Below are 23,716 nucleotides of genomic sequence, written 5' to 3'. Positions count from 1 at the left end.
AAACTTGCTTTTTTTTAACTTTTTGGGCCCTAGCCACATTGGAGCCCTATCCACATTGATACATAAAAATCGATTTTATATATGTCAATTTTATTTGTTCTAAACTCTTCTAGAGAGTTCCAACTTACGCTGCAATGTATCTATCTACTCGCCTAAGAATGGTAAATTTGGGTTGTTTCTAACTCTTTTTTTGTTACAAACAATCCTGTGATGAACCTCCTAGTATATTTTTTCCCTGTGTCTATGTGGGAGGATTTCTCCACGGTCATTTATATGATTACTGATATGTGTGGACTTGTTTATACCAGATTATTATTTCTTTTTTTCTATTCACCATGATTTTTCTCTGCTTCTCCACCCACCTCTTTCCCCATCACCTGTTTGGAAGTTATACATTTGATTTCTATTCATTTCGTGGTTAATTGTTAACATGCATGGTTAAAAGTTTAGATCTAATCAATAGCCCTATCATTTCTCAAACAATACAAGGAACCAAGAATATTTTAACTCCTAAATCCCTCTCCCATCTTCTGTGTTATTGTTGGGTAATATTTTGGCTCTACCTTTAAAAAAAAAAACAACTCCCAGTTGGTCATCATCATTGTTACTGTGATTTCACATTCAGAATTATTTAGATTTATCAACTTTTTCATCAATTTCTTGGCTTACCATTGCTTTTTGAATCCTAGCCCTTCCTTCTGGGTTGAGTTTCTTTCTTGCTGAGATATCACTTCTGGTATTACTTTTAGTAAGGGAATGTTAATGGTAAATTATCTTGGACTCTTATGTCCAAAAATTCTTTACCTATTCACTCCTGCATACTGATTTGGCCTGGACCTCTAATAGTATCTCCTGGGGTCTCTCTCCCTCCTCTGGGTCTCCTATTAAATGTATGCTGAATCTTTTCATTCTATATTATGCATCTCTTAATTGCTTTCATATTTCCCAGCTGTGAGCTGCATTCTGGATGGTTTTCTCAAATCTACCATTCAGTTCATTAGTTCTCTCTTTAGATGTGGGTCCACTGAGTTTATAATTTTAATGACTCTATTTTTTTTTTATTTCTAGAAGTTCAGGTGAATTCTTTTCAAAAATTTTACAGCCCCTCCCTTGGTGTTGTGTTCTTTCATTTTATTTTCTTTCTTACTTTAATGCATTTTATTCCTTTATGTTATTGCACATTCAAATTACATGATTTTAAGGCCCCTTTAAGACTGCTTTATATCTGTAGTTCTTGGTTCTGAATTTTGTTGCATTTGTCATGTTTGCTGATTTTCTCCCACAGTGATTATTTACTTCATGGGATTAGTAATTTTTTATTGTGAGCTCATCTTCAGTGGGAGTGGTTTTCAATGGAATACATGTACTTGGTTGGGAGCCTGTAGATTCCAGGCCTGTTTTATGTAAATTTCTCAGAATGGGTTCTTGTGCTTCATTGGTAGCGTGGATTCTGATCAGGTGCCTGTGCGTGATGCAGATGGAAGTTCTGCTTTGTTTGGGGTGGTGGTTTTTTTGTTTGTTTTTTGTTTTTTACCTTCTCCGGCCCTGAAAGATGTTTGACTTCCTTTTCGCATCACTGGCCAATGAACGGACTTCTGCTGCCTGTTTCAGAGTCAGAGAGCTTTTGTGACTCCCAGCTTGAGGCAGGAGGCCGCTCAGTTCCAGCTTCCACCTCTCATGGGCTGAGATCCCTGTTAATTGTTTCCACACCAGTCTCTGCCACCTGGTTCCAATACTCACGTGGACTCTTTCCTTTTAGCTCCTGCTCCCTGCTCCAGATCCTGGGGAGAGTCTTTTCTAGTTTTCAAGCTTGCTCAAGTATTTAAACATTGAGGGGAAGGGTTTAAATTGTGTCCAGCATTTGTATGTGATGGGAGTAGAAGGGTCTGCCAGTCTGCAAAATGAATTAGAAATACAGTAATCAACTCTTCCACTTTTGTTCATAGGACATTACTTGTCTTTTTTGAGCCTTGAGGTCTTATAATTGTGCATGAGATTATTAGTACCTACCTAACAGGATAGTTGTCAAGATCAAGGAAAGGAGATAATGGAAGTGTTACTTAGATGTCAGCTAGGGTCTTGCTGCCCTCCTAAGTTTATTTTTAAAATTTTTTTTAAATTTAAAGTCAATTAATTAACATATAGTGTATTATTAGTTTCAGAGGTAGAGTTTAGTGTGCCCTCTTAAGTTTAGATAGAATGTCCTCGAATCCTCTTCCACATGAGGTGAATGGGGAGGAGGTGGTGCTTTACATTCTTCCACTCACCTCTGCTTCTGAATTTTAGCATCCGGTGAATTTGCTGTTTAAGAGTTGCTTCTATATCCTGAACAAGCTATTCCTCTCCAACACTCTGTTATTTCATATGAGAAAATTTTATAAATACCAAATAAAACCCACAAGCCACTCATAAGGCACTGTGTGCTCTGTACTGGACACAGGGAAGGACATTGTTAAACTGAAGACTGAGAAATCCCTTGGTCATTTCACCATCTTGAGATCCATCCACCCGCCCTGTGGACCGACCTTCCTCTCTCCTCTGCCCTCTCCCGCCTCTCTTCCTCATCCCTCATCTCCAAGATTACTTCAGAAATCCACATTCTTCTCAGTTCATGAAGCAGAGCAGTTGGGCTCTCTCTAGTTTTGAGCACCAAATTTACTTCCCCGCTCATTTTGCATAATTGAACTAAAGGTGCTCAGCAGAATAGGACTCTCCAGATATGAGACTCCCTCTCCTTGGAAGGAAGTTGTTATTTTAAATAGCAAGTTTTTCATTCCTTTATATCTATAAAGCCCATAACACAGTGACTAGCACATAATAAACACTCACCAAATGTTAGCTATCACAATTTCCACTTCTAAAGACTGAGATTCTAAATTAGATTTAATGACCGACTAAGCAAAATTGACTTAAAAGGGGAAGTGTGGAGACCAAACACTGACAGTTCCAGAGTTCAGTTAAAATTATTTGTGAACTACTTGCATGTCTGTTCCATGGCTAGTGCATATGAATGGAGAAATCTGAGATGGCTGGGTAGAAGTCAGGCATGATAATTTGGAACAGAGAAAGAAGGAAATAAAAACCAAAAACGTGTCCTACAAAGGGGCTTTTAACTTCATTCATAACCAGGGAAATGCAGAATGAAACCATAGGGGGATACCATTTTACTATCACTAGAATGGCTAACATTCTGGCGAGAGTCTGAGAATACCAAGCACCGGCAAGGATGTGGAGTAACGGTGATCCCCCTTCATTGCTGGGGGGAGTCACCTTGGGTGGCAGTTTGGTATCTGGAGAAATTGAAGCGCCTCCCTTTCTAGAGAAATTCATAACACATGTATACCTGAAACTTGATAAGAACGGTCATGTCAAAATGGCTCAAAACAGCCTCAAACCGGAATCAACCCGAATGTCTCTAACAGTGGGATACATTTTATTCTATTCTTGCCATGACATTCCATACAGGGGTGGAAATGAACATAATTTACAGGTGCACATGGATAAACCCTGCAGTCAGAATCTGAGGGATGGGAGCAAGTCCCAAAGGACATGTAAAGGATGAATCTTTTATATATAGTGCAAAAGTAGGTAGAACTAAACTATATTCATAGCCAGTTCTTCGGTGCTCCTCTCTCCCCTGCTCCCTCTCTCCTGCCCTTGGAGCAAGGTCTTCATTTGCTAGCACAGATCCCGTTCTGAGCGTGCGTAACACCACTTGCTTCTTGATTCCGTTTGTTCATACATTCATTCAAACCAGTACCAAGTACCAACTCCACGCGAGGCACTGTTCTTGGTGCTGATGGCAAAACAGACAAAAAATCCTACTCCCATCCTGGAGCTAACTATTTTTTGGCAGGGTTGGACGGTAAGTAAAATAAACAGGTAAATTTTATAGTATAGTAGAGACTGATAAATATGATGGAGAAAAATAAAGCAAGGAGAGGTTATGTTAGATGGGGTGGTCAGGGAAGAACTCTTTGCGAAGGTATAATATTTAAGCAAAGACTTGAAGAAGTGAAGAAAGTAGCTATGTCAGTGGTGGAAGGAATAGTAAGTGCAAAGGCACTGAGCTACTTCCTTATCAATCATCATTTTGGAATCTTATCAATGGCTACTCCAAAAATCTCTAAATGTCCTCTCACTGTTAGATTGTTCTTGCCACAAATAGAAGATTCACACTGTGTTTTACAACCCCATAGAAAAACTTCCTGTAATTTGTGAGCCTCAAATTGTGAATGTGCGTGAAGGAGTAATCTTGGCGTAACAGAACACTTGAAGTCCTATTTTGTTATTTCATTAACTTATAGCAGTTCCTTTCAGCGAGCATGAGTTACCACACAGAGCACATATGGGAGCTCTGGTGGACAGAGGTTTGATTTTTGTCTCCGTGACTCTGTGGACTTGAGCAGCTCACTTAATCTTCCTGAAAAAAAGATAAAAATAATGCCCGTCTCTAAGTGTTGTTGTGAAGACTGGGAGAAAACACAAGTTCGCGTCTTTGTGGTCCTTCAGTAAGACTTACAATGTTTCTTTACATAGATCTCGTACATTTTTTAAGTTGTTAATATCCTAGGTGTGCTGTATTTTTTGTTGGAAGGGAAAATTCTAAAAGCTCCCAGTGAGGAGACAAGGTAAATGGCTTAATGAGAAGTCTGGAGTTCAAGTTCACGGCTGGTGGAGTGGCTCCACAATGTTACCTGTGTTTCCGGTCCTCGGTCTTTCCTCCGTGCCATCCTTAGCGTGTGGCTTCCATCCTCATGCTTATTGCATTGTGTTTGCTATTTCACTCCAGCCTCAGGTCCCTGTAAGGAAGAAGGAAGGCTCGCATGATCACTCTTATACCTTGGACTGTCCTCTGCAACATCACTTAAAATGCCTGCCTTTGAATAGGTGTGCCAAAATGTATTTACTCTGGGGCGCCTGGGTGGCTCAGTTGGTTAAGCAACTGCCTTCGGCTCAGGTCATGATCCCGGAGTCCCAGGATCGAGTCCCACGTCAGGCTCCCTGCTCAGCAGGGAGTCTGCTTCTCCCTCTGACCCTCCTCCCTCTCATGCTCTCTGTCTCTCATTCTCTCTCTCGCAAATAAATAAAATCTTAAAAAAAAAAATGTATTTACTCTTCCCCCATTGGTGTGTTTATTTTATTTATATATATATAATATATATTAAATATTATATGTTTATATCAATTTTTATTAATTATATTTCTATATATTTCTATGATATGTAAATACATACTATATAACATATGCTTTGTATATTATATATAAACATATATTTATATATGATCTATATATGATGTATAATGTATATACATATGTATGCACATATTTACTACTACTAAAAACATATAATTACCTATGATGACAAATATTATTACAGTATGCATACATTAACAATGCTGCAGTGGACACCTTTGCAGCAAAATCTTTGCACCTATCCCAAATTATTTTCCTAGGACAAATTCCTAAAAGAAATACCTTTGAGGCAGAGCATATGCCTATTTCCAAGACTTTTGATGTGTTCTGCCAGATTGTTCTTGGGAAATATAGAGGTTTCTACTCCTTCCAGAGCTGAATGGGAATACCCTAGCACATTTTATCCACGTTCGTCATAACACTAGCCATTGTCCACTTTATTCAATTTCATTTAAGTCATGTATTCATTTAATAAATGAAAAGTCATATTTCATGATTCTAGGTTCTTTGGTTATTAGTAGGTCGATCATTTTTTTTTTACATCTTTTTGTTCAGTGTTTGATATTTTTTAAAGGTTTATAAGATAGCTTTGGGGTACCTGGGTGGCTCAGTCAGTTAAGCGTCTGCCTTCGGCTCGGGTCATGATCCCAGGGTCCTGGGATGGAGCCTCCCATTGGGCTCCCTGCATGGTGGGGAGCCTGCATCTCCCTCTCCCTCTGCTTGCCGCTCTGCCTACTTATACTCCCCCCCACCTCTGTCAAATAAATAAAATCTTTTTTAAAAAAATAAAGGTTTATAAGATAGCTTAAAGGCTTCCTTTTATCCTTCCAGCTCCAGTAAATCATATGAGAAAAAGAATTAATATATACTATATGCTGACATCGACTCTTAGTACTGTCCTGAAAAATAACTTATCTGTGTTGCGGTCTTTAAAATCTTGCTTTATGTTTGTTAATGTCTTTGGTTAACACCTGTATCATTTTAGTGTATTAAGATTAGGTCAATCTCAACTATAAACATAAAATAATAATAGTCTACTAAAGTCATAATGTTTCCTGCTTACATAGTTTGTTTCTTGGGAGATCAAAGAACTGTGATAATATTATTTTAATGAATCATCTTCGCTACCACACCTGTTATTCCATCGAATGGATGTTCATACTTATATCACAAAATTGTTCCTTGTGTACCCGAAATTCGAACTGAACTGGGAGTTCTGATTTGTTTTGTTTTGTTTTGTTTTCTCCAAATCTGGCAGCCCTGTGTGAGGAGGGTCTGGAGTTTGAGCTCCTGGGTGGGCAGGTCTGTAGGGGCTGGAAGGACCAGAAGCCGCATCAGGCAGAAGTTGTGAGCCGATGCCCAAGAGATGAGAGTCCCAGACCCTTTTCCTCCCGCACCCACCTGGCTGCCAGTTACGGGTCTGAGCCCTCCCTGTGTTGGGGACTCGGGCAAGGGGTGTGGCAGAGGTACCGCTGGGCCCCTGAAGCTGAGCTAGCACATTCCATCCCCAGAGAGATGCTATCTGACAAAGAGCTTTGGAGGCAGATGATCTTGACTTTGAACCCCATTCCTTCTTTTAACTGGCTTTGTGATTTGCGGCGAGTTGCTTAAGTTCTTAGAACCTCTGTCTGCGGGGGGAAGGAGGGCAAGGAGGGAAGCAGGGCGAACAGAAATATTGATGACCAGTGGAACCATTGCACCAGGCCTGAACTTCAACTCCAGACTCTCATTGAATGATCTCCTGTAACGGACAAAATAAACCCGGGCTCAAAGGTCATCATAAGGTTTGCATGAGATGATGCTTGAAAAGCACTTAGCAGAGTCTTCGGTACCTTGCAAGCGGCCAAGAAAAGAGTCTGAGCCTTGAGGCAGCAGGGATTCATGGAGGCAGGGTGGTTACTCTTGGGGTCCACCTGAGAGTCCCTGGAGAGAGTGACAGCAATAACAAAGTGAGGCGAGACCGCCGGCCTGAGAGCCTGGGAAGTCTAGTGTTTGGTGGCGCAAGGTTTGGACCCCTTCAAAGGGAAGTTATTTCTGTTTTTTCTATACCTGTTTCCCCCTGGGAATGAGAAAAATTCAGTGAAGGTGATGTGGAATGTAGTTGGAAAGGCAGCAGCCCCGGTGGTGACAGGGGAGGCCCAGCTCCGTGCAAAGCCAGCCGCCTACCTTGGTTTCCCAAGCACAGGAGTAGAAGCATGAGTTGCCTGGGACATCCACGTGCTTTATTGCAGGGGCCAACAAAACCCTTGACCAAGGCTTTTATAGATCTACTAGAGCCTCAACAACTTCCTCATGATTCAAGATCTTATTGAAAAGCTAAAGAGTTACCTATTTGTAAATATTTTCAAGGGCAGGTGTAGCCGGCCCAGCCAACGCCTTCCCTCTGTCCCCAAGGGCTCCAGCGAACAGCTCAAGGGCTTTCCAAACTCCTCAAGAAGGAGCTGGTTAATGTTTAAGTGGGGGATGAACTTAAGGGGCCAGAGGAACAATTAGGGCTTCCGGCTGTGCGGGGTCCTGTCATTAGCGAGACAGGTGGCATCTCTTCCTCTGGATCCTGACCCAAGCAGTTATCATGCACCCTGATGGGTGTGGTTGAGGAGGAGCTCCCTCCAGCTCACCTCTAGATGAGGGTGTGGGAAACACCCCCTTTGCCTTTTCGTTGAGGGTACGGCCTTGACCCAGGAAATGGCATGAGCTGAAAAGGATAGGCTGGTCCCAGGGAATGCGTCCCAGCCAATTGCGTTCGGGACTGCTGAACCAGGTGGAGGTGGGCATTTGTAAGAAAGAGCAGGGAAGACGGCTGCTAGAAACAGGCACTGTCTGAGGTCTAAAGAAAGCAATATTTCCCAGTGTTTGGGCATTTGTGTTCTACCTTAGTGATTTTTGCTGAATCCTTTTCATGTCTAGGCTGTTGTTTACTTAATCTTTCTTAAAACTGACTCTGTATTTTTACTTAAATATCACCCCTATCCTCAACTTAGGCAATGATATCAATGAAATCAGGGGCAAAGTGTATGATTTCTTTCTAATACACGTTTACTTTTATAAATGCACACTATGAACTTAAAGAAGTGTATCTGTGTGATCTTTAAGATCATCCCATGCAATCATAGCTAAGATTTATTGAGTGTTGTGCCAGTCTGTTCATGGGTATGAATTTGTTTATCGGTCATGGCGAGGTAGGGAGGAGGAGAAGAAGGGCACTAATGATTTCTATTGCCGTGTGAGGATTAGCTGGCTGACATATGCAGAGTGCTCGGAACTGTGTCTGCTGGGGACAAGGCATGTGTGAGGGTTTGCTAATGGTATTGTCGTTCTGTCCATTTTACAGATGGGTAAGTGAAGGCAGGTGTAGGGATGTTAACTTGTGCAGCAGGACCTGAGCTGCTGGAAGGCTCAGCCAGGACTCAAACCCAGACACTGAGTCCAGAGCCTGGCCTCTGATCCACCATGTTGCCCACCTTCCATGTTTATGGAAGTACAACCGAGGGACTGGGGCCCAACCCACGTAGGATGCGTGCTGGGCGACTGTCACCTGGATGCAAAGGGGTGGAACATGGTGCCCACTTCCATGGCCAGTAAGAGAAAGGGGGGGTGTTTGCAGGAGGAGCAGAGGGTGAAGGAGCCAGATACTGTTCAGAGATGCTGGGACCCCACCTGCTAAGCTGGCCCGTAGCGCCTGGCCAGGGACAACCAGGGAGGAGGTTGCGTAGAGCTGAGAATAAGTCTTTGTCCGTTCGGGACACAATCTCTAGGGGACCTGTTTCCCTGCACCGTTCCTGTAGTTCAGAACCAACCGCTCCGGCTTTGAGCAAAGGCACCAACAAAGAGTGAGTTGCCTACATACTCTGCGTACCTAACCCTGAAGGAGGTGGGATGGGCTTTTTGAACCCAGCCTGTTCCGGAAGAGTACCAGGCCAGGCTTTCTGAAGGAGGTTGCCAACGTCATTTTTGATCTTTTGGAGAATAATCTGTTTGGAGCCACCCCAGGGGAAGAGTACCAGGCCAGGCTTTCTGCAGGAGGTTGCCAACGTCGCTTTTGATCTTTTGGAGAATAATCTGTTTGGAGCCACCCCAGGGGCCTTCATTTACATACGAACATGTTGATTTGGTAAATAACACAGTCCCACCTCTTCTTTATAGCAGACCCTACAGGACCTCAACCCCACGTTGGAGCCCAGTGTCAGTGACTCTAGGGACCCTAAGGTGCCTCCCTGCGGGCATCAGGTAGTCAGAACTGGAGCTTTTCATTAATTTAGATTCCCAGATAGCACCTGAATAATGTACTGCCTATGCTACATCCATTGTTCAAATATTCAGAAAACGTTTTTGCTGCCAGACACCCTGCTCCCTCTCTTCTGCCTTTCAGAGAAGAGCATTCATTATAAAACTTCATTTAGAACGTGTTTCTTTTTTTTTTAGCTAATTTTTTTTATTCTTATGTTAATCCCCATACATTACATCATTAGTTTTAGATGACGTGTTCCATGATTCATTGTTTGTGCATAACACCCAGTACTCCATGCAGAACGCGCCCTCCTCAATACCCACCACCAGGCTAACCCATCCTCCCACCCCCTCCCCTCTAGAACCCTCAGTTTGTTTTTCAGAGTCCATCGTCTCTCGTGGTTCGTCTACCCCTTCGATTTCCCCCCCTTCATCCTTCCTCTCCTGCTATCTTCTTCTTCTTTTTTTTTTAGCTAATTTTTTTTATTGTTATGTTAATCCCCATACATTACATCATTAGTTTTAGATGTAGTGTTCCATGATTCCTTGTTTGTGCATAACACCCAGTGCTCCATGCAGAACATGCTCTCTTTAATACCCTTCACCAGGCTAACCCATCCTCCCACCCCCCTCCCCTCTAGAACCCTCAGTTTGTTTTTCAGAGTCCATCGTAGAACATGTTTCTAATACAGATTCATCCCAACACATTGAACTAGTTTTGTCATTGACTGGCTCCAGGTAGAGCTGTGACGTGGGTGAAGTTCATCAGAGTCTCTGCCCCTCCTCACCCCACTTCCTTTCCAGAATCTTACTGCAGACTGTTGCCCCGTGGCTGGTCCCTACCTACCGCCCCTGGCTCCCTCAATGGCTAATAAGAGTAGCCTACTCTACACCAGGGACCTTACATAAACCATTCTAGTTCTTTCCAGAGACCCTATAATGAGGGGACTGCCATCCCCATTTTACAAATAAGGACCTGAGGCCCACCATCACCTGGCAAACAGAAAGGCTGAGTTCAGTTCTGAATGTGTCTAGCCCAGAAGCAACAGCTCTTGCCTTCAGGTGGTTCTGTCTTTCAGAATAAGTCTGCCAAACATAATTTGTGAATTTATGAGGAGTCCACTGACTTCTGCTCCTACTTACCTGCTAACCCGCTGCACAATCTTGGGTGAGTTTCTGCCTTGCTCTGAACCTCAGTGTCTTAGTGTGTTTGGACTCTTATAGCAGAATACCATAGACTGGGTGGGTGAACAACGAACATTTATTTCTCACAGTTCTGGAGGCTGCAAGTCTGAGATGAGGATGCTAGCCTGGTCGAGTCCTTGGTGAAGACCCTCTAGCTGGTTTATAGACATCTGTCTCTCATTGTACCCTCATACTAGAAGAAAGATCATCTCCTCTTTTGAGAGAGAGAGAGCATGCGTGTGCAGAGGGAAGGGCAGAGAGAGAGGGAGAGAGGGAGAATCTCAAGCAGAGTCTGCACTCAGCTGGGAGCCCAATGCAGGGCTTGACACGGGGGTCAATCACACGACCCTGAGATCATGAGATCATGACCTGAGCCAAAACCAAGAGTCAGACGCTTAATGGACTGAGCCACCTAGGCGCCCCTCTTCTGTCTTCGTATAAGGGATTTTAAGACCCATTCATGGGACCGATCCTATCCATGAGGTTCCACCGGTGTGACCCAATCACTTCCCAAAGGCCCCACCTCCTAACACTATCATGTTGGGGGTTAGGATTTAGCACATGAATTTGTGGGAGGAACACAAACATTCCATCCAGAACACTCAGTCTCCCTACTTATGAAATGAAGGTTTCAAATGGTGATTCTGAAAGTCCTCTAGGTCTAAAATGCTATGATTCTACTGAATGGGTGGAGATTCTGCTCATTCACTTCCAGTGCCAATTGTGCGGCCCAGTGCCAGGTAAAGCCGTGGTAAATGTTTACTGAACATGTATAAGAAAAAAAGGCAAGATGCTTTCTTCCACTAAAAGCACATACACTCCCTCTGAAGGTTTCCTGACAACAGATCCTCATTTTTGTGTTCGATTCAACCATGTGATCAACAGTGGGGGGTGGGGGGCAGCTGTTGGTGGGACAGAAGTTGGCAGCAAATGGTGCCTTCCGGTCTCGCTGCCCTGAAGGCTCTGGTCCACCTGCACGCAAACACCCAGGTCCCTGCAGGAACTTGAGAACAGAATGGGATGTGCCCCGGCTCTGGAAAACATTCCTACAATGGCCTCCCTGCTGAAAATTAGCTTTCCCTCTTAGTTTGGTGCTTCTGATCTTCCTTCTTTAATAATTTTTTTTTTGGCTTCCCCCCATCTGCCTATCTTCATTAGTTCCGTCTCAGCTTTCTTTCCTGCTTGAGGCAAATAGACAAACCTGGATAGGAAGGACCCCCTTCCAGCCAGTAGGAAGAAACATGAGCATAATAAGGAAAAAGAGTCTTGTTAATTTTTTGTAAATCAGGCCTAGTGAGGATAGCTTGTACATAGTAATAGACACATTTTTTAGGTGTGCGGTTCTAGGATAATTGACAAATGTAGACAGTTGTACCACTACCAATTAAGATACAGAATATTTTCATCAGCCCCAAAAGTTCTTTTATGGGAACTTTCTCTTTGTGGTCAGTCTCCACCCCGGACCCCAGGCCCTGGACAACCACTGTTCAGGTTTTTGCCTCTAGAGCTTTATGTTTTTGGGGGAAGGTATTTTTATTTTTAAATGACAAGGCAGCTGTGGTTTTTGTTTTGTTTTTGTTTTTAATCACACCTTCCACTGGCTCCCCTAGAAGTGTCTGGAAAGAGGCTGCTGTTTAAAAATTATTTATACGCCACACTCTGGATCCAATGTGGGGATGAGGCAGTCATAAAGCCCCAAGTCCCACAGTGAGAAAGATCACTGCAAGGACAGGCAGAGAGTAGACTGGTTCTAGGAGTCTCCTTCACCTCGTTTAAAAAAAATGTTCAAGGGGCGCCTGGGTGGCTCAGTCGGTTAAACGTCTGCCTTCGGCTCAGGTTGTGATCCCAGGGTCCTGGGATCGAGCCCTGCATCGGGCTCCCTGCTCGGTGGGAAGACTGCTTCTCCCTCTCCCGCTCCCCCTGCTTGTGTTCCCTCTCTTGCTGTGTCTCGCTCTGTCAAATAAATAAATAAAGTCTTGAAAAAAAAAGTTTAGATCTTCAAATAAATTGCAAGAATAGGACAATGAGCACCCCATGCCCTTCACCTAGATTTACGACTGTTAACTTTTTGCCATATTTGTGCTCACTGTCTCTCTATGTCTGTCCACCCTTATGTATTTGTTTATGTTTGTTTGTTTTTGATGAACCATTTGAGAGTTACCTGCAGACGTCACGACGTGAGCGTAGCTGCTTTAGCAGGTATTAGAACTGTTGTACTATTGTTACCCTTAGTGAATGTAGCATTGATGGAGGGCCATTATCAACGTGGGATCGGGTCATGCATGATGTCCTTTCTCCAGTTGTCCCAACAATGTCTTTTACAGCTGTTTCAGTTTTTTTTAAAAATGGATCATGGATCACTATATCAAAAACTAATGATGTATTGTATGGTGACTAACATAACATAATAAAATTTTAAAAATTATTTATTTATTTATTTAATTTTGAGATAGAGAGGGTGCATGAGCGGTGGGGGTGGGGGGCAGAGGGAGAGGGAGAGAGAGAATCCCAAGCAGGCTCCACGTCCAGCTCAGCGCAGAACCCATCTCGGGGCTCGATCCCATGACCCTGAGATCATGACCTGAGCCACAACCAAGAGTCGGATGCTTAACCAACCGAGCCATCCAGGTGCCCCAATATATCCGCTTCAGTTTTTAAACAACATTTTAAATCCAGGATCCAGGGAAGGATCCCGGGTTGCATTTTGTCTCTTTAGTCTCTGGATGCTTCCACAGCCCCCCAGCCCTGCTGCCTCTTCCTCTCAGTGTTGCTATGAACCTGAAACCGCTCTAAAAAAGCAAAGTCTTAAATAAATAAACAGAAGAATATCCTAGAACTTCACACCCATGAGGATGGCTGCTATCAAAAAACAAAATAACACGTATTGGCAAGGACGTGGGAACCTTGAATCTTTGTGCGCTGCCAGTAGGCACGGAACATGTTACAGCCTCTCTGAAGAATGGTGTGAACTACCATATGATCTGGCAATTCCATTTCTGAGCATATAACCAAAGGAATTAAAAACGAAGATTCAGAGGTATTTGTACATCTACGTTCACGGGGACAGGGGCTCTGACCCCCCTCACTGTTGATCATGGGACAGAAGTTATGGTGCCGTAGGGCCCACCCGGTACGACTCTCTCTTCTCTCATTCAGATGTCAAGGAGAAGGGTCTCCCTATTCTTTCAAAGAAACAAACAAATCAAGGCAGAATGATTTCTAAACAAAGAAGAGCTCCTAACATGGAATGTGCTGGAAGCTCTTGTTCTTTCCCTCTGCTACAGAATGTGGCCTCTCCCTTCTAGAGGCACATCGAGACCTCAACACACCTTGCCCGAGAACAAAAGACAGCAGTAGTCTTGGGCTGTTCCCCACGTGTGCTCCCCTGGAGGAGGCAGCATGACTGCGGGTGCGGTCGTGGGAACCCACAGCCAGTAGGAGATTTTCCTGAGAGCCGCCCACACCCCCTCCACCCCGGGGCAAGGTCCTTAACCTCTGCAGTTGAGAGAACTGTTTCCATCTGTATTTGGGGATAATAATATTTACCTTCCGTGGCTCTTGTAATGGACAGAGGTAATATATGTAAAATATTGGGCAGATAATAGGTATTGAACATTAATAATAAGGCTAATAATAACACAGCAGCTACCACCGACTGAACAGGCTATTCTGTGCCAGGTGCCAGGCTAAACACGCTCCGTGCATGGCCTCTTTTAACACAGCGATCCCATCCCATAAGCACTGTAAAATAGTTCCATTTTACAGGTGTGCTCACTGAGTCTTGGCCCATTAAAATGGCCCCAATCTGGAACACTGACAACACCAAATGCTGACGAGGATGGGGAGCAACAGGAACCCTCACTCGTTGCCGGGGGGAGTGCAAAATGGCGCAGCCGCTTTGGATGACAGTTTGGCAGTTTCTTATAAAACTAAACATACTCTCACCATGCCATCCAGCAATTGTGATCCTTTACTCAAATGAGTTGAAAACTTATGTCCACACAAAAACTTGCTTATGGATGTTTATAGCAGCTCTATTCATAATTGTCAAAACTCGAAAGCAACCAAGATGCCCTTCAGCAAGTGAATGGATAAATAAGCTGGGGTACCTCCAGACGGTGGACTATCATGCAGTGGTAAAAAGAAACGAGCTGTCAAGCCTTGTAAAGACATGGAAGAAACTTAAGTGCATAGTACTAAGTGTAACAAGTCAATCTGAAAAGACTATATACTGTATTTTTCCAACCATATGACATTCTGGAAAATGCAAAGCTATGGAGACAGTGAAAAGATCTGTGTTTGCCAGGAATGGGATGGAGGGGTAAAGGGAGAGATGAACAGGTAAAGCACGGAAAATTTTTAGAGCACTCCAACTATTCTGATAAATACATGTCAGTATCCATTTGTCAAAACCCACAGAACATACTAACACCAAAAATGAATCCTAGGGTAAACCATGGACTTGGGGTGATTATGATGTGTCAGGGTAGGTTTATCCTTGGTAAAAGGTGTACCCCTCTGGTGAATGATGCTGATAATGGGGAGGCTATGCATGTGTGGGGGCAGGGAGTGTATGGGAAATCTCCATGTCTTCCTCTCAATTTTGTTGTAAAGCTAAAACTGCTCTAAAAAAAATAGTCTTAAAAACAAAAACAAACAAAAAAACCCCACCTGAGTCTTAAAAATATGTTTCTACTTAAGCCACACAGAGAGAAAGTAGGAAGGTTTTGGATCAAGGGCCGGCTGCCTGACTCTGGAACCAAGTTCCTAGATCCTTAATTGCTTGGCTTTGTGCCTTTTCAGATGAGGGAAATACATACATATATTCTTTTCCAGGGAAGTTGTACAGAGGAACTGGGCATAAACTAGAGATCTCTGTTCATTCTGGGAACTTGGGGAGGTCACTTTCCTCTCTGGGTCTTAGGTTTTCTCTCCATAGGATGCCAAGAATACTCCCAACACCCTGCTTAGCCTGGGACAGATTCTGATTGCTCTTGTCACTTCATCTCTTCTGGGAAGCCCCTTGGGCACCCTTTGTGCTGGTCTTTGGCAACAGCATCAAGTGGCATTTATTGTGGATCTAGAGGGCTCTGGCAGGCTCTGGGCCAGAGGGTAGAAAGAGGATGAGCCCTGGCCTGCCTAATGCAGGCACAAGGACTGGATCTGAGCCTTCCAAATACCTGTGTGACCTTGGGCCAGGCTTTTAACCTGTCTTCACCTTGGTTTCTTTAACATGTGAAAGAAGCACAGTGCTTACCTTACCAGGTTGTGGGGACCCATGAGATTGTGTCCGTAGCAGCACTTTAAGACTATAAAATATTGTAGAAATATAAGCTATTCTGAATCGTGCACATGCTCTTTTTTGTGTGATGCAGAAACATCCACCAGGTCTACCCTGACGCAGTTTGGAGAGCCACATAGGAGCTTTCAAATCCCTTTCGACTCTGATTTGATCTCAGCAGAGTAAGGTGTACTCATGCTGTAGGTTCACAGGCCTCTTTGCTCTTAACTTAAACAAACCCCAGGGCCTTTGCACGGCTGCCTGAATATTCTTTCCCCATTAGTATCGCTTGCCCTCTCACTTCATTCAGGTTCTGCTCAAAGCTTCCCTTAGCAGAGAAATCTTCTCTGACTTCTTTATTTAATATACACCCCTCCCCCCACCCCATGCCCACCCGTCACTTTCACTCTGAATTTATTTTCCTTCATAGCATGTAGCTCCCCCTAACCTATTATATGTAACTCATTACTCTGATCCTCCCCCAGATGTAAGCTGCATTAGGCCCTGCTGCTTGTCCCTGGTACCTGACGTGGAGTTATTTCTCAGGAAATATTTACTGAATGAATTGAAGAGACAAAGAAGCTGATTTAATCCATCAGAGGCATCAGGGTGGACAGGCAGGGCCAGCTTTTTGGATCTGACGGGGTTGCTTAGAAGCTCTTTCCTCCTTGGAGCCCCTGCGTCTACGGTTCTGGAATGAGAAAGCCGCACTGCCTTTGGACAACCACAGCTTCTTCTCAAAGGATATTGACTCTGCCTTAGTTCCGAATGGACCTAAGACATCTCTGATCTCTGACCATGCATCAGGCTGTTCTAGTTAACTTCGCACTCAGTCGTCAGTCATTTCCTCCTCTCCGTGACCCTTCCCATATTTACCAACTACTACAACATTTATTAATTACCTCCCGGGAACCGAGAATGGTGCTAACCGCTATGGATGATTGAGAGAAATGTAAAGTGTCTCGTCACCCTTGAGGACGTTGGAGGCAGAATGGCCTCGTGGTTCAGGTTGGGGGGAGTGTTTACTGATGATAGTCTGGGTTTAAACCCTGTGTTTACTACTTACAAACTGTGGGACTTGCACAAGTCACCTAAACTCCCTATACCTCAGTTTCTTGATCGAAAAAGTGGGAAGAATAACAGTACTTCCTTTCTAGGGTAACGAGGTCATGAAGGGTAAGCTAGGCACATGGTTACCACCTGATAAGCTTTAGTTGTTTTGTTGGATTGTAGTGTGGAAGGTGAAGTGACAATATGCGGATTGGTGACTCTGCGGTATTTATGCACACACGCATGCCCCATATGCCTGGGTAGGATGGAAAGAGCATTGCTTCGGGGTCATCTGACCTAGGGAGGAATGCCCGCTCGTCACCGGCAAGCTGTGAGACCTTGAGCAAGCAACCAGACCTCCTGGAACTCCCCGTTCCTCTTTTATAAAACACAGACCCGAATTTTTCCTTAATAGACTATTCGTGAAGATTTACCGAGATGCCTGTTCTTTGCCCCATCAGTACCTATTGCGGTTCAGGAATCCCAATGTGATGGCGAAGCCTGTCCTGATTGAGTGGGAATTAGAAATACCTCCCTTGGAGAACCAGGAAGACTCCATGCAGCAAGAAGGCTTAGAATTCTGATTAAAAAAAAAAAAGAAAGAAACCAAAGAAAATGTGCTCTCTCAAAACAGGCAAAAAGGTAGAGGATAATGGTTTATTTAGGGAATGTGTTAACATCTGTGTTATGAAGATCCTCATCCGATAAGCCAATGTCATAGAATTCTAGAAACCCAATCACGGTGAGGGACCAGGGGGCTGTGTTGCTCATTGCAGAAACACTTCCTCCATCCCCAAAAGGTCATCCCACCTCTCCTTGAAGACTTCTAGGGTGGCCAATTTACTGTCACATGAGGTTTCGCTTTTGATCAGTTCAGCTCTCAGATTTGCCCCAAACTCTTCCTTCTTTTCACCTTTCACCAGTCCCTGGCAAAGCGCATTTTCTCATTTCTTCTCCCTGCGATTTGGCAGGGATTGAATTTTAATGGTAATCTATTGAGCAGATTACAATGTTTAAAATAGGCCGGTATTCAGACAAATCAATACTAGTAACAGTTTAAATTTAAAAAAAAATTTCACAAAGCACCCATTTGTGGTGGTTTAATAGCAGTCTGCAAGGCAGGAGGGAGGCACCAGTGGCTACCCCTGGCCATGGTAACAGGAATAATGTATTTGTCAGTTACACTAGATTTCGTAGTATTGCATCTCACATCCAGTTCCTTTCATCAACATCACTGAGCATCCACCAGGCTGTGGGAGGTGGTAAATTCAACATAAGTGGCTTTCTCTTTCTGTTGCTATTATCACTGTTTCGAGCCCCATTCATAAGACGAGAATATAAAATAACCTGATCGATACTTTTAACAAAGACTTGGGGCAGCGGGGGGCAGCCTACACTTGAGCTAGAAAGTCTTGAGGCACGGCTGGGACTAGGGTGTGGAGAGAGAAGTACCTGGACACAGAAGCCATGGAGGTGCTTATGCTCAGGGACCCCACCCATCACCCCAGTCCCAGCCCAGCCATCCTGCCTCTTCTGGGTTGGGCAGTGTGTGATTCGGTGCATACAAATGAGGTATGTGGTCTTGCAAGTCACCACCTGCGAAAGCTTCACTTTCAAACAATGCTTCCATTGTTCACAGGTAGGGACTCTCCCTTGAGAATTCTCTTCAGAGCCTGCAACGCATTTTGGATACCAGTACACCCTTGAAGATGGCAAAGCTTAATCTTCTGAAGGTGGATTTGATATTTGGACGTAGACACAAACCATTGGTGGTCAAATCTGGAGACTGATACAGAGCAGACATGCCATGGAATGCTATTTGGGGGTCAAAAGTAGATTTTTAGGAGTGCCTTGTAAATTGGCGTTGAAGGTAGTTTTCAATGAGGAGTTGCAGAATGTGATTGAGCTCTTGCCACCCATTCCAAATTGAAACATATCTCTGAAGTTAACCGCTCTGAAGCCAACACTCATCCTCTTAGGAAAGTTTTGGAGTGTTTATCCTAAAAGTCACCTCCATTACTTTCTAGTCAAACCTTGTGTTATTAAATGATAGTAAATAGAAACCATTTAACATCTCCGGCCTTTTTTCTTAAAGGTTGGAAGTCTGGAGAGATTACATAAGAACAACATATTACAAACTGTAGATGTATTTGCTTTAAAATTCATGGAGTAGACCCTCAAGAGAAATGGAACGGAACTGAAACATCTTAACTTTTAACTCCCCGAACTTGTCAATTTCTCTTTAGTTTGGATACAATGTTTAGTGTTGGGGAAATCCAAAGTCAAGAATCCTTCTTGGCCAATCATCTGAATCAAAGCGTTTACTGAAGTACCCGGAAGGGGCTTAGAGATAGAGCGGAGAGGGCCCTTGGAATATTTCTACTGCTGATCTTAGTTGGCAGAGAAATGAAGGAAGAACTAGAGAGCTTGCCTTCTAACCAGTAAGACAGTTCCAGGAACTCGGACTCATTGACTTCGATTGTGGTCATGCCCCTTGGGCCAAAGGTGGAAAAACAGAACTCACGAGTTTCATTCCTCAAGACCACACTGATTTTGCACGGGGCTCTTAGTCTCTCCAGATTTCCACTCACCCATTTACAAGTCTTCACCCCAGAACTCTCAGTGCTGGTGAGAACCCGGTGGCCTCAGATGTCAATCACTGGAATTCGGTGCCAGCTTTTTCAGGCCTGAGTCCCGTTGGCCACTTCCTGGTGGCATGGCCTCTAGGTAGAAGTCGCCCCCGGCTGTGTGTCCCCGCCACTCCAGTTTCCAGGAAATCATTTGGTTCAAGTCTTCAGAGAACTGCAAGCTTCTGAACCCTCTGATTAGTCTGTAAATTGGAGCCTTGGGCACACATGATAATTAATTATTTGATAGTGGAGTATTGCTAATTGTTTTATGGGTGGGCAACTATGTGGGGTGCTTTAGAATTGGTTCTAAGCCAAAATCAAAAAATCATGCGCCTTCCAGATATATTGAAAAAAGGAATTCTGTTTGAATAGAGGAAATGATAGAGGGAAAGTCCAAAGGTTGGAAGGGAAAGAGGAAGAGAACAAATACTCTTTGAGCACCTACTCTGGGCTGGGCACTGTCAAGTGACTTTCTACCTTGTCCTTTTTGATCCACTGCTATTAAAAGTTAGGGCTATTAGCTCGGCAGAGACTCAGAGAGGTTAATAAATTTTGCACAAAGTCGCAGAGCTAGTGAGTGGCAGAACCGCAGTCTCAGCCCAGAGTCCAACCGAGCCTGGGGAGTATGGAGAGGTCGGGGGAGAAAGACCCATCGGTGGTGGAGAGGAAAGGAGGATCTTGTGCAGAGGCAAGCGTGTCTTGGGGGATATGATGCTTTGAGAGAGGAACCGAAGGAAGAGGTGGAAAATGAAGGGCCAGGAAGGTAAAACGAACTCCCCCGCACTCATCATTTCATTCAAGAAATATTTGTAATTTAAGCTGTGCCATCTGTCCAGAGCCTCCGCTGCACAAGGTGGGGGGGGGGGGCGGCGGCGGGAGCAGAAGTAAAGAGCTATCTAATGTGCAGGTCAGCATGAAAAGCCATGTACAAGATGTGTGCATAGGGCCCCCAGTGGTGTTGACATGAGGGCTGCACAGAGGAAGTTAAATAGATGTAGTTCTTGACCCCTGACCCTTGACCTCTAGTAGCAGATTAGCAGAATCCTATCTCAGCTGCCTACCTCCAAGCTGGGTGATGGAGGGCCGGTTACTTTACCTCTCTGGGCCTCAGTTTCCTCACCTATAAAAGGGGATAATAAAAATAGTACCTACCTGGCCCATGGGAACACTTATTTAGGGGCCTGAGCTGAATTCTGTGGCTTAGAGCCATCTTCCCTGCACCGACCAGCAGTAGGAACTTAAGACTTTTATGATAGAGATTCAGCCCACTCAAAACACCTGGATGGAAAAGATGGGTGTGTGCGTGTGCCTGTGTGTGCACGGGTGTGGGTGTGTCTGTGCACACGTGTGTGCACACGCGGCTGCCTCTCTCCGCGGCAGAGCGGAGTAAAAAGCTGAATTCTCTTTACCACATACATGCCTGGACACACAAAGTCCAGATCTCGTGTCCCCGCATTCCGGGCTGGCGACACGCTGGAACCCATCCCCAGACATAGCCCTGGGAGACATTCTGTGGTGGAAGGGAGACCCTTAGGAAAATGTGCCATTATCCCTCTTCTGGGCTACTCTCGGCGTCCCTAGCCCCCTGAGGAAGTCAGGCCCTGGTGTCTTCTCTCCTGTGCCGACAGAAGATATGCCAGAGTTTATGGCCACAGCCCCTGCTCTCTGCCACGGTGCTGGTTGACTGGGACCCTGTGAGTGGGGCTGCGTTGGTGTTTGCTCTGCTTTCTGACGGAAAGATCGTCTGGGCCCAGGATGGAAATTTAGGTCAGCTCTGAGGTGGACCCAGACTGAATTCCAGGCTTCATCCAGAATCAGGACTCTACGGGTGAGAAGGAACTGAGGAGTGTGTCTGGTCCAGTCTCCCATTGGGGCATCCCTGGGAGAGACCCTGGATTATGTTTTCCCTTGATCTGATTGCTCAAGGGACTCTGGTTTGGCCTGGCCTTTGCAAGTCTGGCTTCCTCTGCCCTGAACACCCTCTGCCTCCACCTTGAGCAACCCCAACCCTTCCCTCAAGTGTTGGCTTAGACACCACTTTCTCCAGGAAGCCCTCCATCATTTCCTCAAGACAGGAAGTTGCTTCACCTGCTCTGTGGTTCCCTCTACCCACAATTATCCTCTGTTAGGCCACACAACATCATAGTGTCCTTGCTTGTTTAATTGTCAGTTTCTCCTTCCAGATTGTAGCCCTGGAGGACAGAGACTGAGTCTGTCTTATTCACTCCTGGAGTCCTAGGGCTTAGAGTGGTGGGCTCATGGTAGGTGCTCAGGGAATGTTTGTTGAAACAAATGAGGAGCTGGGGCAGGTTGATCCTCTGGGCTTGAAGCAACAGAGGTGGCCTAGAATAGTGCAGAACTTTGGGGAGAAGACAGACAAAAGGAGAGGGCCCCTGGGCACCCTGCTTCTACCCCCATCTACCTGGTGTTTGATTTTTAAGCAGACAGAAGTTCAAGAGCAATAAGTTATTTAAATAGTTTCCTATTTAGGGTTCCCAACCTTGGCCATTGTGGATTGGCCTTATCGGGGTTTGAGTTGAGCATATTTGGCTACAAAGAGCAAAGATCCCTTGGAGACTCCTACTCCTCCCTCGCCCCCCAACCACCACCAAAAAAAAAGGAACTGGTCTCGGGTTTATACCTGTAGTCATGCTGGAGACAGAATTTCCTGGCAAGTTGAGAACTGGAGCTGCCGTGGAGTCCAGGCTCCCTAAGAATAGATCTGTCAGACATCTGTATCCAAGATGGTGCCAGGGACCTCTCACATCTAGAAATTCATGGATCTTCGCTTTAGAGTGGTACCATCTATGTGGTGGGGGCTCTCCCTGTGTGCCCACTCCTCTCCATCTCCTTGCGTCTGATCGGGGGTATGCTTCCCCAAGAGAGGCAGGCACGGATCCAGATCATCATGTCATGCCGGGCATAGACATGGGCTTCAGGTCAGCTAACAGACTGACTGTCCCCGGGGGTAGGATCCACTCTGGGTCCAGTGAGTTGTCATTTGGTGAGAGGGGACACAGAAGGAAGCAGGTACAAAATGTGGTCCCCCTATGCCAGCAGGAGCTGGTGGTGGATGGGCCCAGGAAACATACCCAGTATCATCCATTAGACCAAACTTCTACTCATCTCCCCACTCAGGGCTCCTCTCCGAGGCCAAAACTCTGATACAAATTTTACCGACGTAGTCCTAAGTCCTACATCATAAACATCAGAATGTAGTATTTATTGCCTTCCTACAGGCTGGGTGTCAAGATGAAAAAGAAATAATAATTCTAAATCTCACACAAGGGCTTCGGAGATCAATGAGGTAATTTATATGAAATAGTTTGGGCTCCCAGGGAAACAACGTGTGGCATAAATTTAGGCTCTTTCACTGGATAGCCCCTGTGCCAATAACTCACCCCAGATCATGAAAAACTCACTTGGCCATACAGAATGTGCGGGCTGCTCTCTGAGTCCACAATGGAACATCTGGCCGCATGTGGACTTGGTTGAACCAGGGTGCAGACACCTGTCTCCAGTCTTTTTCCTCACAGGACAGGACATAAATAAACAGGCAGGTACGTTAGGGATCTGTAATACAAGGGCCTGTCTGAACGATGCCTGCGATCACACCATCAGACTCATAGTGGCTGCAAACCCAACTTTAGACGCCGAGGATCTATTTCTCTTGTGAATCCAAATAACTGATGTGAGTTTCTTGAAGCAATGTGAAAATGCCCCGTTGCCGCCACTGAAAGGCCCAGCACCATGCAGGTGCCTTGAAACTTGGCACTTCTATATCAGTGATGACTGTTCTATCATGGATCCATTTATGGAAAAGGAATGACCATTTACCGAGCACCCCCTTTTTGCTGGAACTAAAACTTTCCAAAAGAGTTGTTTATGCCCATGCTCTCCTACCCTCCTCTTTTGAACCCATTTCAATTGGGCTTCCGACCTCATTGCTCCAAGGAAACTGCTCTACTAGAGGCCAGCCATGACCAATGTGTTCTTCCAGCTGATGGCTGATTCTCTTCCTTCATGGGATTCCACCCGTCTAAGCATTTGATACCATTTCTCACTCTTTCTTGCAACACTGTCCTCTTGGCTTCCAGAACATCACGTCTTCGGTTCCGTCTCCACACTGCATGACTCCTGGGACGC

This window comes from Leptonychotes weddellii, chromosome 2 (assembly GCF_054177405.1).
Source record: "Leptonychotes weddellii isolate Sample4059 chromosome 2, ASM5417740v2, whole genome shotgun sequence".
NCBI classification, from domain to species: Eukaryota; Metazoa; Chordata; class Mammalia; order Carnivora; family Phocidae; genus Leptonychotes; species Leptonychotes weddellii.
Note: the sequence above shows the minus strand (reverse complement) of the source record.